This window comes from Hippopotamus amphibius, chromosome 4, assembly GCF_030028045.1.
Source record: "Hippopotamus amphibius kiboko isolate mHipAmp2 chromosome 4, mHipAmp2.hap2, whole genome shotgun sequence".
NCBI classification, from domain to species: Eukaryota; Metazoa; Chordata; class Mammalia; order Artiodactyla; family Hippopotamidae; genus Hippopotamus; species Hippopotamus amphibius.
The window spans coordinates 133,469,594-133,484,153 of NC_080189.1; the positions used below are offsets into that span (position 1 = coordinate 133,469,594).

Here is a 14,560-nt window from a genome sequence, read left to right on the forward strand (position 1 = left end):
AATTTAAATGTAGCCCAATTTATCTATTTTATCTTTTGTCACTTGTACTTTTGGTATCATAGTTAACAAACCATTGCCTAATCCAAGACTATAAAGATTTACTGCTCTGTTTTCTTCTAAGAGTTTTATAGGTTTAGCATTTACATTGAAGTCTCTGATCCACTTTTAGTTAATTTTTATGTAAGAAAAGGTCCAACTTTATTTGTCAAATAAGATGTTTTGGATGGCACTCTGTCAAAATTGATTATGAATGTAAGAGTTTATTTCTGAACTCTTAATTCTCTTCCATTGTTTTACATTTGTTTTTATGTCAGTACCATACTGTGTTGATCACTGCAACTATATACTTGAAATTGGAATATGTGAATCGTCGAACTTTGTTCTTCTTTTTAAAGATTGTTTGGCTATTCTGGGTTCTTTGCATATTGGAATGAGTTTTAGAATCAATTTTTTAATTGATGCAGCAAAGGCAGCTTGGATCATAATAGTAATTACACTGAGTATATAGACCAATAAGGGGAATATCAACATCCTAACAGTATTAAGTCTTAACAACCCGTGAATGTGGCATGTTTTGTCTTTAATTTTTTCCAACAATGTTTTGTAGTTTCCAGTGAGCCAGTCTTATACTATTTTTGTTAAATATTGAATATATTCCTGAGTGTTTTCTTTCTGATGTGATTGTGAATGCAACTCTCTTCTTAATTTCATTCTTTTATTTTTGGGTTGGTCATTACTGTTGTATAGAAATAGACTGAATTTGTATATTATTCTCGTATCCTGCAACCTTGTTGAACCTGGTTATTTGTGTTTAATAGTTTGTTTGTTTGTTTTTTCAGTAGATTCCTTAGGATTTTCTACAAATTCATATCATCGATGAACATAGATAATTATACTTACTCCTTTCCAGTATGGATGCTGATTTTGTTTGTTTGTTTTTGTTTTTTTCTTACCTGATTGCATTGGCTAGAACCTGCAGTGAAATGTTGAGCAGAAATGGTAAGGCATTATTTTCTTGGTCCTAATTTTAGGAGGAATCCATTCATTCTTTCACTATTAAGTATGACATTAGCTGTGATTTTTTTGTAGATGCCCTTTGTCTGGTTTAGGATGTTCCTTTGTATTCCTGGTTTGTTGAATGCTGTTTAATGACAGGAGGGTATTGGATTTTGGAAAATGCCTTTTCTCAATTGATATCATGTGGCTTTTATTTTTTTATTTTTAATCTGATATATTATATTGTTTGATTTGTTTTGTATATTGAACCAACCTTGCATTCTTAGAGTAAATTCCACTTGGTTGTGGTGCATAATAGTTTTTATATATTTTTGAATTTGATATGCTAATATTTTGTGGAAGATTTTTGCATCAATAACCATAAAGAATATTGGTCTGTAGTTATCTCATGATGTCTTTGTCTAGTTTTGGCCCCATAGAAGTATTATCTCTTTTTTTTTTTTTTGGAAGAGTTTGTCAAAGATTGATATTAATTCTCATTTAAATATTTGCCAGAATTTACCAGTGAAGTCCTTCGAGTCTGCACTTATATCTGTTGGAAGTGTTTTTAATCACCAATTCAGTCTCTTGTTATAAGCCTAGTCAGAGATTCTTTTTCTTCTTCAGTCTGTTTTAGTAGTTTGTGTTTTTCTAGGAATTTGTCCTTTTCCTCTAAGTTGTCCAATTTGTTGATGTACAGTTGTTCATAGTATTCCTTTATAATACTTTTTATTTCTGTTTGGTCAATAGTAATGTCCTTTTGTTCATTTGTGATTTTGGTAATTTTCGTGTTCCCTCATCTTTTTCTTGGTCACTATAACTAAAAGGTTGTCAATTTGGGGGATTTTTTCAAAGAAAAAACTTTTGTTCTCATTGATATTTTTTCTATTCTTTCATTTGTTTGCATTTTAATCTTTATTGTTTCTTTCCTGCTGCTTGCTTAGTTTAGATCGATCTTTTCCTCTTGGTTCTTAAAATGGAAGATTAGGTTATTGATTTGAGAGCTTTCTTCTTTTCTAATTTAGGCATTTACAGCTATAACTTTTCCTCTAAGCACTGCTTTCTTTAGCTACATCCCATAGGTTTTGTTATGTTGTATTTTAGTTTTCATTCATTTCAAGGTATTTTGTATTTTTTTCCTTTTAAAAAGAGTTTTATTGAGATATAATTGATGTACAATAAACTGCATATATTTAAAGTGTACAATTTGATATTTTTTCTCTTATTAGTCATCTGTTTTATACATATTAATGTATATATGGCACTCCCAATCTCCCAGTTCATCCCACCCCAACCCCCCACTTTCCTTCTCCCCTTGGTGTCCATATGTTTGTTCTCTACATCTGTGTCCATATTTCTGCCTTGCAAACTGGTTGATCTGTACCATTTTTCTAGATTCCACATATATGTGTTAATATACAGTATTTGTTTTTCTCTTTCTGACTTCACTCTGTATGACAGTCTCTAGGTCCATCCATGTCTTACAAATGATCCAACTTCATTACTTTTTATGGTTAAGTAATATTCTATTGTATATATGTACCACATCTTTATCCATTCATCTGTCATTTAGGTTTTTTCCATGACCTGGCTATTGTAAATAGTGCTGCAGTGAACATTGGGGTGCATGTGTCTTTTTGAAGTATGGTGTTTTCTGGGTATATGCCCAGTAGTGTGATTGCTGGGTCATATGGTGATTCTATTTTTAGGTTTTTAAGGAACCTCCATACTGTTTTCCAGAGTGGCTGTATCAATTTAAATTCCTACCAACAGTGTAGGAGGGTTCCCTTTTCTCCATTTCCTTTCCATAATTTATTGTTTGTAAATTTTCTGATGATGCCCATTCTACCCTGTGTGAGGTAATACCTCATTGTAGTTTTGATTTGCATTTCTACAATAATTAGTGATGTTGAGCAGCTTTTCATGTGCCTCTTGGCCATCTGTATGTCTTCTTTGGAGAAATGCCTATTTAGGTCTTCTGCCCATTTTTGGATTGGGTTGTTTGTTTTTTTGATATTGAGCTGGATGAACTGTTTATATATTTTGGAGATTAATCCTTTGTCTGTTGATACATTTGCAAATATTTTCTCCCATTCTAAGGATTGTCTTTTCGTCTTGTTTATAGTTTCCTTTGCTGTGCAAAAGCTTTCAAGTTTCATTAGGTCCCAGTTGTTTATTTTTGATTTTATTTCCATTACTATAGGAGGTATGTCAAAAAAGATCTTGCTGTGATTTATGTCAAAGAGTGTTCTTCCTATGTTTTCCTCTAGGAGTTTCATAGTGTCTGGGCTTACGTTTAGGTCTTTAATCCATTTGGAGTTTATTTTTGTGTATGGTGTTAGGGAGTGTTCTGATTTCATTCTTTTACATGTAGCTGTCCAGTTTTCCCAGCACCAGTTATTGAAGAGGCTGCCTTTTCTCCATTGTATATCCTTGCCTCCTTTGTCATAGGTTAGTTGACCATAGGTACATGGGTTTATTTCTAGGCTTCCTATCCTGTTCCATTGATCTATATTTCTGTTTTTTGCCAGTACCATATTGTCTTGATTACTGTAGCTTTGTAGTATAGTCTGAAGTCAGGGAGTCTGATTCTTCAGTCTCCTTTGTTTGTTTTCTTTCTCAAGATTGCTTTGGCTATTCAGGATCTTTTGTGTCTCCATACAAATTTTAGGATTTTTTGTTCTAGTCCTGTAAAAAAAAATGCCATTGGTAATTTGATAAGGATTGCATTGAATCTGTAGATTGCTTTGGATAATATAGTCATTTTCACAATATTGATTCTTCCAATCCAAGAACATTGTATTTCTCTCCATCTGTTTGTGTCATCTTTGATCTCTTTCATCAGTGTCTTATAGTTTTACTTCCTTAGCTAGGTTTATTCCTAGATATTTTATTCTCTTACAATGGCGACTGAGATTGTTTCCTTAATTTCTCTTTCTGATCTTTCATTGTTAGTGTATAGGAATGCAAGAGATTTCTGTGTGTTAATTTTGTATCCTGCAACTTTACCAGATTCATTGATTAGCTCTAGTAGTTTTCTGGTGGCATCTTTAGGATTTTCTATGTATAGTATCATGTCATCTGCAAACAGTGACAGTTTTACTTCTTTTCCAATTTGGATTCCTTTTATTTCCTTTTCTTTGCTGATTGCTATGGCAAGGACTTCCAAGACTATGTAGAATAGTAGTGGAGAGAGTGGACATCCTTGTCTTGTTCCTGACCTTAGAGGGAATGCTTTCAGTTTTTTTACCATCGAGAATGATGTTTGCTGTGGGTTTGTTGTACATGGCCTTTATTATGTTGAGGTAGGTTCCCTCTATGCCTACTTTCTGGGAGTTTTTATCATAAATGGGTGTTGAATTTTGTCAAAAGCTTTTTCTGCATCTATTGAGCTGATCATATGGTTTTTATTCTTCAGTTTGTTATTATGGTGTATCACATTGATTGATTTGCATATACTGAAGAATCCTTGCATCCCTGGGATAAATCCCACTTGATCATGGTGTATGATACTTTTAATGTGTTGTTAGATTCTGTTTGCTAGTATTTTGTTGAGGATTTTTGCATCTATATTCATCAGTGATATTGGTCTGTAATTTTCTTTTTTTGTAAGATATTTGTCTGGTTTTGGTATCAGGGTGATGGTGGCCCTGTAGAATGAATTTGGGAGTATTCCTTCCTCTGCAATTTTTTGGAAGAGTTTGAGAAGGATCGGTGTGAGCTCTTCTTTAAATGTTTGATAGAAATCACCTGCAAAGCCATCTGGTCCTGGACTTTTGTTTGTTGGGAGATTTTTAATCACAGTGTCAATTTTAATACTTGTGATTGGTCTGTTCATATTTTCTATTTCTTCCTGATTCAGTCTTGAAAGTTTATACCTTTCTAAGAATGTCTGTTTATTCCAGGTTGTCCATTTTATTGGCATATAGTTGCTTTTAATAGTCTCTTAGATGTTTTTCATTTCTGTGGTGTCTGTTGTAACTTCTGTTTCATTTCTAATTTTATTGATTTGAGTTCTCTGCCTCTTTTTCTTGACGAGTCTGGCTAAAGATTTATCAATTTTGTTTATCTTCTCAAAGAACCAGGTTTTAGTTTTATTGATCTTTGCTCTTCTTTTCTTTGCTTCTATTTCATTTATTTCTGCTCTGATCTTTATGATTTCTTCTCTTCTACTAACTTTAGGTTTTGTTTGTTATTCTTTCTCTAGTTCCTTCAGGTATAAAGTTAGATTGTTTATTTGGGATTTTTCTTGTTTCTTGAGGTAGGATTGTATTGCTATAAAATTCCCTCTTAGAACTGCCTTTGCTGCTTCCCGTAGGGTTTGGATCGTGTTTTCATTGTTATTTGTCTCTAGGTACTTTTTGATTTCCTCTTTGATTTCTTTAGTGATCTCTTGGTTATTTAAGTAGCATATTGTTTAGCCTCCGTGTGTTTGTGTTTTTTAGTTTTTTTCCTGTAATTGATTTCTAACCTCACAGCGTTGTGGTCAGAAAAGATACTTGATATGATTTCAGTTTTCTTAAATTTACCAAGGCTTGATTTGTGACCCAAGATGTGATCTATCCAGGCAAGTGTTCTATCCTGGAGAAAGGAGAGTAGGTACATATTTATGGAGTTAGTTATATTAACTTTTATGTTTTTCATTCACTTCATATATTCTGTGGATTTGAGTTACCATCTGGTGTTACTACCTTACTCCAACACAGCTTTACTCTCATCTGCTTCCTCTATGTTATTATTATCAAATATATAAAACTTTATGTTATTAACCCAACAATATATTGTATGCATATTGTTTTATTGAATTGCTTTTTAAATCAGTTAAGAGAAGGAGGAGAAATATGCAATTATAGTATCTTTTGTAATTATGTACGTAATTATCTTTATTGGCAGTCTGTTTTTTGTGTGGATTCAAATTACTGTTTGGTGTCATTTGCTTTCAGTATTTCTTGTAAAGCAGATCTCCCCACAACAAATTCTCTCAGTCTTTGGTTTTCTGGGAATGTCTTAATTTCACCTTCATAGTTGAGAGAGTTTTGCTGGACATAAGATTCTTAATTCACAGTTTTTTATCTTCAGCACTTTGAATATTCAGCCCTGCTGCCTTCTAGTTTTCTCTGCTTCTGATGAGAAGTCAGCTGTTAACCTTATTGGGGTTCCTTGGATGTGATAAGTCATTTTTCTCTTGCTGATTTGAAGATTTTTTTCCTTTTTTCTCAACATTTTGATTATATTTTGTCTGGGTGTGGATCTTTTTATATTTATCTGGTTTGGAGTTTGTTAAACTTCTTAGATGTATAGATTACTAATGTTTTTCACCAAATTTGGGAAGATTCCAGCCATTATTTAAATCTTTTTTTTCTGCCCCTTTCTCTTTTTCTTTGGTGCTCTGTTCATTTTTCTTCATTCTTTTTTTCCTTTCCATTCTTCAAATTTTATAATCTCTATCAGTTTATCTTCAAGCACTCTGATTCTTTCTTCTTCCAGCTCATGTCTACTATTGAGCTCCTATAGTGTATTTTCCATTTCAGTTATTGTACTTTTTCAGTTATTGTACAACTTCAAAATTTCTGTTTGCATCTTTTTTTTTTATCATTTTCTTATCTTTATAGATATTCTCTATTTGCTGAAACATTGTCATCATACTTTAATTCTTTATACATGGTTTCCTTTAGTTCTGTGAACTTATTTATAATAGCTGATTTGAAGTCTGTATCTGTTATGTCTGATATCTGGGCCTCTTTAAAATCAGTTTGTATTACCTGCCTTTTTACTGAAAATTGGTTTGCTGTTTCTTTGCACATTTTGCAATATTTGTTGAAAACTGGACATTTTAAATAACATATAGCGACTCTGTGTAGTGATCACCTTGGGGTTGGGGGTTAATATTGTTTGCTTGGTTATTTATATATATATATTTTAGTGACTCTGTGTGGAAGCTATTTCCCACAGTGTACAACACTGTTTGTCTCTACTCAAATTTATTTTCTTGTTTTTTTCTTTTATCTTCACTACCCAAGGGTTAACACTTGGTCACATAAGCCACTCAGGTTAAGGGCTGTGCTTATATCCTCCTAGCCAGATGGAATTTTACTCCTTACCATTAGATGTGTATGTGGCTTGGAGAGTGCTATCATAGTTGAAAGAGTTTAGGTATTACCCAGTGATACAGTTTACAAAGGAAAAGCAGGACAAATTCTTGAGCTTTTTTGATTTAATGGTTTTTAAGATGATTAATTGGTTCTCTATCATCTCTTGAAGGTGACCAATTTTTTTAAAAATTATGAACTATTCGAATTAAACATTTGATGATTTTTAATCCATTTCAGTTATTATCATTAATGAAGCTCAAATTTTTCATCTTTGGCCAATGGGGGCCTTTGGAAATTGACTTCTGAGTCCTAGAATTAGCCATTTCTCTAAGAAGCTCTGGTCTCTAAGGGATGCGCAATGATGCTGGATTGGTCTTTGTTCATAGGCCCTTTCTGTAATCAGAGCTCAGAAATATATGCACATATTTAAGATAAAATACCTCACAAGTTCATATTGATACTTCCAGTTAAAACTCTAGACTACAGTGCATTTAAATCTTCCTTCTATATCTCCTTTCCTCTATGCCAAGAATCTGCTTTTCAGAGACACAAGTGATTACAGAATTAGAAAATGCCATAATTATTCATTTTTTTAATCCCATATTACACATTCAGTAGTCTCAGAGTGACGACAGTAACACTACTGAAAACATGATTACTGAAAACATTAAAAAACATACTTTTGCTTATTCTCTCACCATCTTTATAGCATTTAGGACTGGCAGCGTCTTCTGAGACATTGTTTGTTTAGCAAAATGAAATGTTTGCTTAGCCACATTTTAGAGCACCTTCTCTTTCTCAGACTCCCTGCTAGAAAGGAGATATAGGGAGGAGGAAGAGACACAACCTTTTCTCTAAACGCTGGATTGTTGGGTTATGTGGTATCATTCTGGTATAGGAGGGCATGGCCCTAAAACCTGGGTTTTTATTCTTCTTTAAACGTATTGTTAATGGTTTCATTGCATGCTTCCTAAAATAAAACTGTTTCATTTTCTACTCTTATTAGGGTGCAACTTCCATTGGGTGGAGATGCCTGATACTCCCTACTCTCTTTTACCTAGTGTATTAGTCAGGTTGTGCAGAGAAATACAACTAGCAGGAGATACACCCATCTATGCTATTACAGCTTTTGTGGACCCACTATAGATAGGTGGATAGATAGATAGGTAGATAGATAGAGAGATATAAAGATAGATAGAAAGATAGGATGCACCAGATAGACAGATAGACAGACAGAGAAAGTTAGTTTTTGTGTTAAGGAACTGGCTCACATGATTGTGGGAGCTAGCAAGTATGAAATTTGTAGAGTAGGCCAGCAGGCAGAAATTTTAGGTAAAAGTTGATGATGTAGTCTCGAGTCCAAAATTTGCAGGGCAGCCCAGCAGACTGGAGACTCAGGCAGGGTTTCTGTGTTGCAGTCTTGAGGCAGAATTGCTTTTTTCTTGGGAAAGTTCAGTCTTTGCTCTTAAGGCCTTCAGCTGATTGGATGAGGCCTACTGCATTATGGAGAGTAATCTGCTTTAAAGTTATCTGATTGTAAATATTAATCACATCCACAGGGACCTTCACAGAGACACATAGACTAAACAGCTGGGCACCATAGTCTAGCCGAGTTGACATAAAGTTAACTACCACAGTTAGGTTAACCATTTAGTTTATTGTCCAAACTAAGATACTTTTGAGAATAAGTACTGAAAAATAATAAAATTATATAATCTTATTTTTTGACTGACAGGTTATTTTTATTGTATTGGTGATCCTGTAAAGCAGTCCCATTAAGAAGTTACTTTAAAAATAAATTTATTTCTGAAAAATGTTAATGTACTTCCACATTAACATAAAAAAACCCCCAAAACATCAAAGCAAACGTCACAATGAAACAAAATTGTTTCGAATTGATTTTTTACAACTTAAGACCAATAAACAGAATTCCCAGTAAAAGTTCACATACATTACTTAGAGTTTTAGTCATAATTTGTCTGTAGTACTGGGTCTTTGTATGTTTGAAAGAAATATAGTTTTGAAACACGGTTGTATTATTTTTAACTATTTTGTAAAATTATAGTCTTCGAAATTTCATTTTAGGGTTACTGAACTTGAAACTTGATTGTTTTCTATAGTTACTAGTTGATGTAAATCATAATTTTTAAATTCGAGAATATAATATCTGTGTAGGTACTCAGGTACCTGATACGTTCAGAGCAAATACTACTAAATTGAGGTCATTCTAAATTTTGATGTTTTAGTAGTTTAACATGAAAATATTCCAGCCCATTTTCACAGGTACTGTCTTTTTTTACTGTATTTAGAGTACCTTTATTCAGTGACACTTTTTTACAAGAGAAAGCTTGTCAGATAAGTTGTATCTATTTAGAAGTCTTTTTAACATTTTACCAAACTTAGATGCTACTAGATGGTAAGCATTTGGAAGTGCATTTCATCCTGGTACATAATGTAAACTAATTTTAGTAAAAAAAACTTGTTCTCTGTATAAATTAAATCTGAATTAAAGATTTCTGACTGATTGAATAAAATGAAGCCAAGGTTTAGAGTGCTTGATTGAAAAAATTTCCATGCTATTGATGATTTTACTAAGTGGGTCTTAAAATCCTCAAAGACTTCTAAAATATATAGCAAAAAGAGAAAACATGTACTGCCACGTTGGAGTACATATTTTTTTTATTTAACATCATCTTTGTCAGAAGAGTGAGTTTCAACTGAGTGTGTGTGTGTGTGTGTTTACATATTTGTCAGTTGTGATTGGTAAACTGTCACATCTTTGGTGAATGTAATTGTGAGATGTGTTTGCTTCTACTTTGGTTGTATTAATATATTTCCATTTACATGGTACAGTTGTGAATTACATGTGAATCACAACCATGTCTAAATTTATTTCTGTTCCATACTTTTTAAATTAATAACATTGTTTTTTTTCTTTAATAAACTTATTTATTTATTTATTGGCTGTGTTGGGTCTTTGTTGCTACGCGTGGGCTTTCTCTAGTTGCAGTGAGGGGGTGCTTCCCTTCGTTGTGGTGCATGGGCTTCTCATTGTGGTAGCTTTTCTTGTTGCGGAGCACAGCTCTAGGGCATGCAGGCTTCAGTAGCTGTGGCATGCAGGCTTCAGTAGCTGTGGCATGCAAGCTCAATAGTTGCGGCTTGTCAGCTCTAGAGCGCAGGCTCGGTAGTTGTGGCACACGGGCTTAGTTGCTCCATGGCATGCGGGATCTTCCCAGACCAGGGATCGAACCTGTGTCTCCTGCATTGGCAGGCAGATTCTTAATGACCGCACCAGCAGGGAAGTCCCAAGAACATTGTTTTTTACTCTGTGATGCAGTGCTCGACCAGAGTTGGTATTTGTGTTATCACTGTAAAATCAGATATAGTCTATCCTCATTATCTACAGATTTCATTTTGCCAATTCTCCCTACTCACAAAAATTTATTGGTAACCCCCAATCAGTATTCTTGGCCCTTTTGTAGTCATCAGGGCTGTTTGCAGAATAACAGAAAATTTGGGTTGCTCAACACATTTGTCCCCAGCTGAGGTAAGGCAAGGATTTCTCCTCTCAGCTCTCAAACTATAAACAAGTATCCTCTTCATGGTGCCATTTTTTTTTTCTTTATATTTTTGTGCTTCTTGTTGGTGATTTCACTGTTGATAGTGGCTCCCAGGCATAGTATGTTGTATATTGTTCCTGAGCGCAGGAAGGTTGTGATGTGTTGTATTTTACAGAGAAAATAAGTACATCTTAAATAAGCTTTATTCAGGCATGAGTTAGTGCTATTGACTGTGAGTTCAGTGTTAATGAATCAGTAATATATATTAAATATAGTGTCTTCTTACAGAAACACACATAACCCAAGGTTCTTTTTGATCAGTTGATGAAAATGTTGTAGCCAGAGGCTCCCAGGAACCTGTGTATTTCCTTTAAGAGCAATAGTTTGGTATTTGCTAATTCACTGTTTATAGTGACTTTGTAGAACTTAATTATTGTGATTAATGAACACTGACTATAATTTTATCTTTGTTGTTGAACTTCTTAACTGAGTTTAAAATAGCAGCTACAGCAATGTCAGGTATATTACATAGTACAGAATAAACTTCCAAAAGCTTTACTTTGATTCCATGAATTGGATAAAAACAATCACACCATTAATGGAATGAACTGATTTCTTTTTAATGTATCTCCTAACACTGATAGAAAGTTGGCATCATTTAAGTGTGAATTTCTTCTGCTAATAGAGCCAACAAAATAACAGCTGTCACTTAAGTTCGGCTGTGTAAACAGATGCTTTGTAGTCAGATCTGAGCAAGGTTAACCTAAAGACCAATCATTTGATCTAAGTGAAAAGTCATGCTTTATAGAATAATATATAAAACATCTCTTCCATCTGCTTTTAAATTGATATCTTCGAGCTAGTCATAGCTGGGGCAGCAGCATTGAATATTTCTTGCACCTCCACCCAAGACTGAAGGATTTAGCTGTCCCTCGGCCACCCCTGTCCAATTGCACTTCCTTTTTCTGCCCATGGTTTGGGTGTTGATTTTGAGAACAAGGTGTTAGTTACAGCCCATCCAGAGATGGGCTACTGCTCAGGGTCTTTCACACTTAACCACAGATTAAATTGACAACTGGGTTCACTGCGCATGCATCCCACATCGCTCAATGAGATCAGGGCAGAGCCTGGAAGTAAACGTTCTGGGTTATTATAGCGCATCATTAAAAAAATCACTAGCAGGACTTCCCTGGTGGTGCAGTGGTTAAGAATCTGCCTGCCAATACAGGGGACGTGGGTTCGATCCCACATGTCATGGAGCACCTAAGCCCACGAGCCACAGCTATTGAAGCCCAAGCGTCTAGAGCCCGTGCTCTGGAACAAGAGAAGCCATTGCACTGAGAAGCCCGTGCATGTCACCGAAGAGTAGCCCCCCCGGCCACAACTAGAGAAAGCCCGCATGCAGCAATAAACACCCAACACAGCTCTCCCCCCCAAAAAAAAATCACTAGAAAGGGGAGAATCAAGGACAAATAATAAATTGGGTGGAACGCTGGGACCTTGGATGTAGGTTGGGACTGTCTCAGTCAAACATGGATACTTTACCAGACGTGTTTTTTCAAAAATTTCCTAACCCCAACTCCTGATTACTATTTTCCTCTCACAAAGGCTGTGCCCTCCATGTGATTCACTTGTTTGTGACTATTTAGTAATTTCCACGGCATTATGCACATGGAAAAGAATGTGAAGCATTCTTCTTAGTCAGTTTTATTCATTGTGGCACTTCTTTTTTTCTAGAACATTTTCTATTCATCTTAAAACTTGTATTAAATTTTGCATGCCTTCATTTTTAAACTAAAGACATGTAATACACTTATGGAATTATTCTTCCTTAAATCAGTTCTTTTATCTTAATAATTAAAAATTATTAAATAATTTTTAAAATCAAATAATTAAATTAAAATAAATTATCAAACTTGGGAATGAAAGGAATACAGTTGTTACATATATTTGGTAAAAATGGGTTATCTGAATATGATTGTGATGATACTTTATATTCCATTACAGGGCTAATTAAAAGGATTTACCATATGTCTTATGACTCTTTACTGGAACCTTGGGAGATAGGTAAGTGACCAACATTTTTTGAAGGGGTATTTCAGAAGCATTAAATGGTTTGATCTCATAGATTCCTGACAAAGTAGGCAATATCTTCAGTGACTTACCTCTTTCTCGCCTCAGTAAAAATAGTAGAAATACCATCTTTCATGGATCTAATGTAACAGTCTCTGGTATCCAATAAATCATATTTTCCAGGGGGGCTTAGGTTTATTTTCTATAACAATTTTCATGACAACATTGTTGATAAGACAGACGAGTTAGCCGTGTTTCAGAACTTAAAGCCCTAAAAAAGTCATTAAATTCAAAATGGTACCCTGGATTGGATCTTAGAGCTGAAAAAAGACATTAGTGAAAAAACAGCTGAAGTCCAAATAAAGTCTGTAGTTGATTTAATAGTAATGTACCAACATCAGTTTCTTAGTATTGACAAGTGTGCCGTGGTAATGTAAGATGTTAACTTTAGGAGGAATTGGGTGAAAGGAATACGGGAACTCTGTAGTATCTTTGCAACTCTTCTGTAAATCTAAAATCACTCCAAAATAAAAATTTTTATTTAAAGCCAAAAAATCAAGATTTATTTGAAAATTGTAGTTTAGAAGTAGCTTTTCTGTGTAATAGTGTGAAAAAATCAAAATTAATTATTACCTTTAGAAAACCCCAGATTCCGTGCAATAGAGATGCAGGGGAATATGTGACTACAGGTTTCATTTTTCAGTTCATGGGATGCGTGGGATTTCATTTTCTGAACATTGGCCTGGTGTCCATGAACATCTGCTTGAACTTGGTTACAGACTTTTTCTTCGATTCCTTTAAGGTACTTACTTGTGTGTTCTTTGGTGGTTCAGTACAGCTCTTTCAATGAATATAAGCAGGCCCTTTACATGGTTCCCAGTGTACTGCTTTTTTTTTTTTTCCTTTTCTTTTCTTTGATGTACTGTTAGAGGCAAAAAGGCCAGTGATGTGACTTAGTGGTTTGGAGTTGAGACTCTTTCCGGGTAGTTTTGTTCAGTCACACCTACTTGAGCGTCTAGGTCAAGTGCTAGACACAGCTGGCCTATTGTTAAAGAGCCATTTTTGTAGTTGAGCTGAAATAATTGATTGCTGTCAGATAATTGAAATTCTCAGTTTCCAAAATGAACTCTGGCAGTATAACTCTTTTCAATTTCTATAAATATTAAAAGACTATAAGAAGGGAGCGCTGTAGTTTGCTGAAACTATTACATAACTTCTCATTAATAAAAGTAAAATAGCCCTGCTGGCCTTATAAATGGCCTCCTGCTGCTGTTGCCAACTTTAGTGATTTTAGTTAAACTTAAATTTCATAAAGGGAAATAGAAATATAGTCTACTTAAAGGATATAGACATTTAAAACAACAGACCCAAGCCTGAGTGACTTTTGCAGAATAATTGTTAGGATGGAGAGTTCTGTTTTGCTTGATGTTATTTGTTTAGAATTGGTGTTATCAATCTCATAGCAATAGAATTTGCATCTTTACTTCTTAGTTACGTAGTGTAATTGTGCCAACCTTGGTAGGAGAGTTTAGAAAAAGGGAGGAGCATTTTTTTAGGACAAGTTGAAATTCCATCGATCATATTATAGTTCACACATAAAAAACAAACAAAAAGCTTTTTCTTATTCTTCTGTGCTCGAAGAGCATTAAAAGTGTTGTTTCTGGAGCCATGCTTTACCATTCAGCTGGCTGGCTGTCATTTTATGGTCATCTAAAGTATAAATGAGGGTAGCTAATAGGTACTGAGCACTTCCTATGTACCAGACATTTTACTTACAATGATCTCACTTAATCTTCACAAACATTGATGAGCTAGTTTGGATTTCCCATCATAGGTGAG

General features: G+C 34.4%; 1 protein-coding gene across 19 annotated transcripts in view; it reads left to right on the plus strand.

The window, feature by feature from the left end:
- ZNF438 (zinc finger protein 438) overlaps positions 1-14,560 on the plus strand; it is a 174,001-nt gene that overhangs the window by 28,922 nt on the left and 130,519 nt on the right. For 10 of the 19 annotated variants that reach the window (XM_057732901.1, XM_057732908.1, XM_057732903.1 and 7 more), the window contains exon 2: positions 12,656-12,715. The exons of 2 other annotated variants lie outside the window; for them this stretch is intronic. The gene's annotated coding sequence lies outside the window, so the exon portion shown is untranslated. Of the gene's footprint in view, positions 1-12,655; positions 12,716-13,424; positions 13,524-14,560 lie in introns of all 19 variants that reach the window. 7 more of the 19 variants (XM_057732900.1, XM_057732902.1, XM_057732914.1 and 4 more) reach the window with 1 other exon arrangement.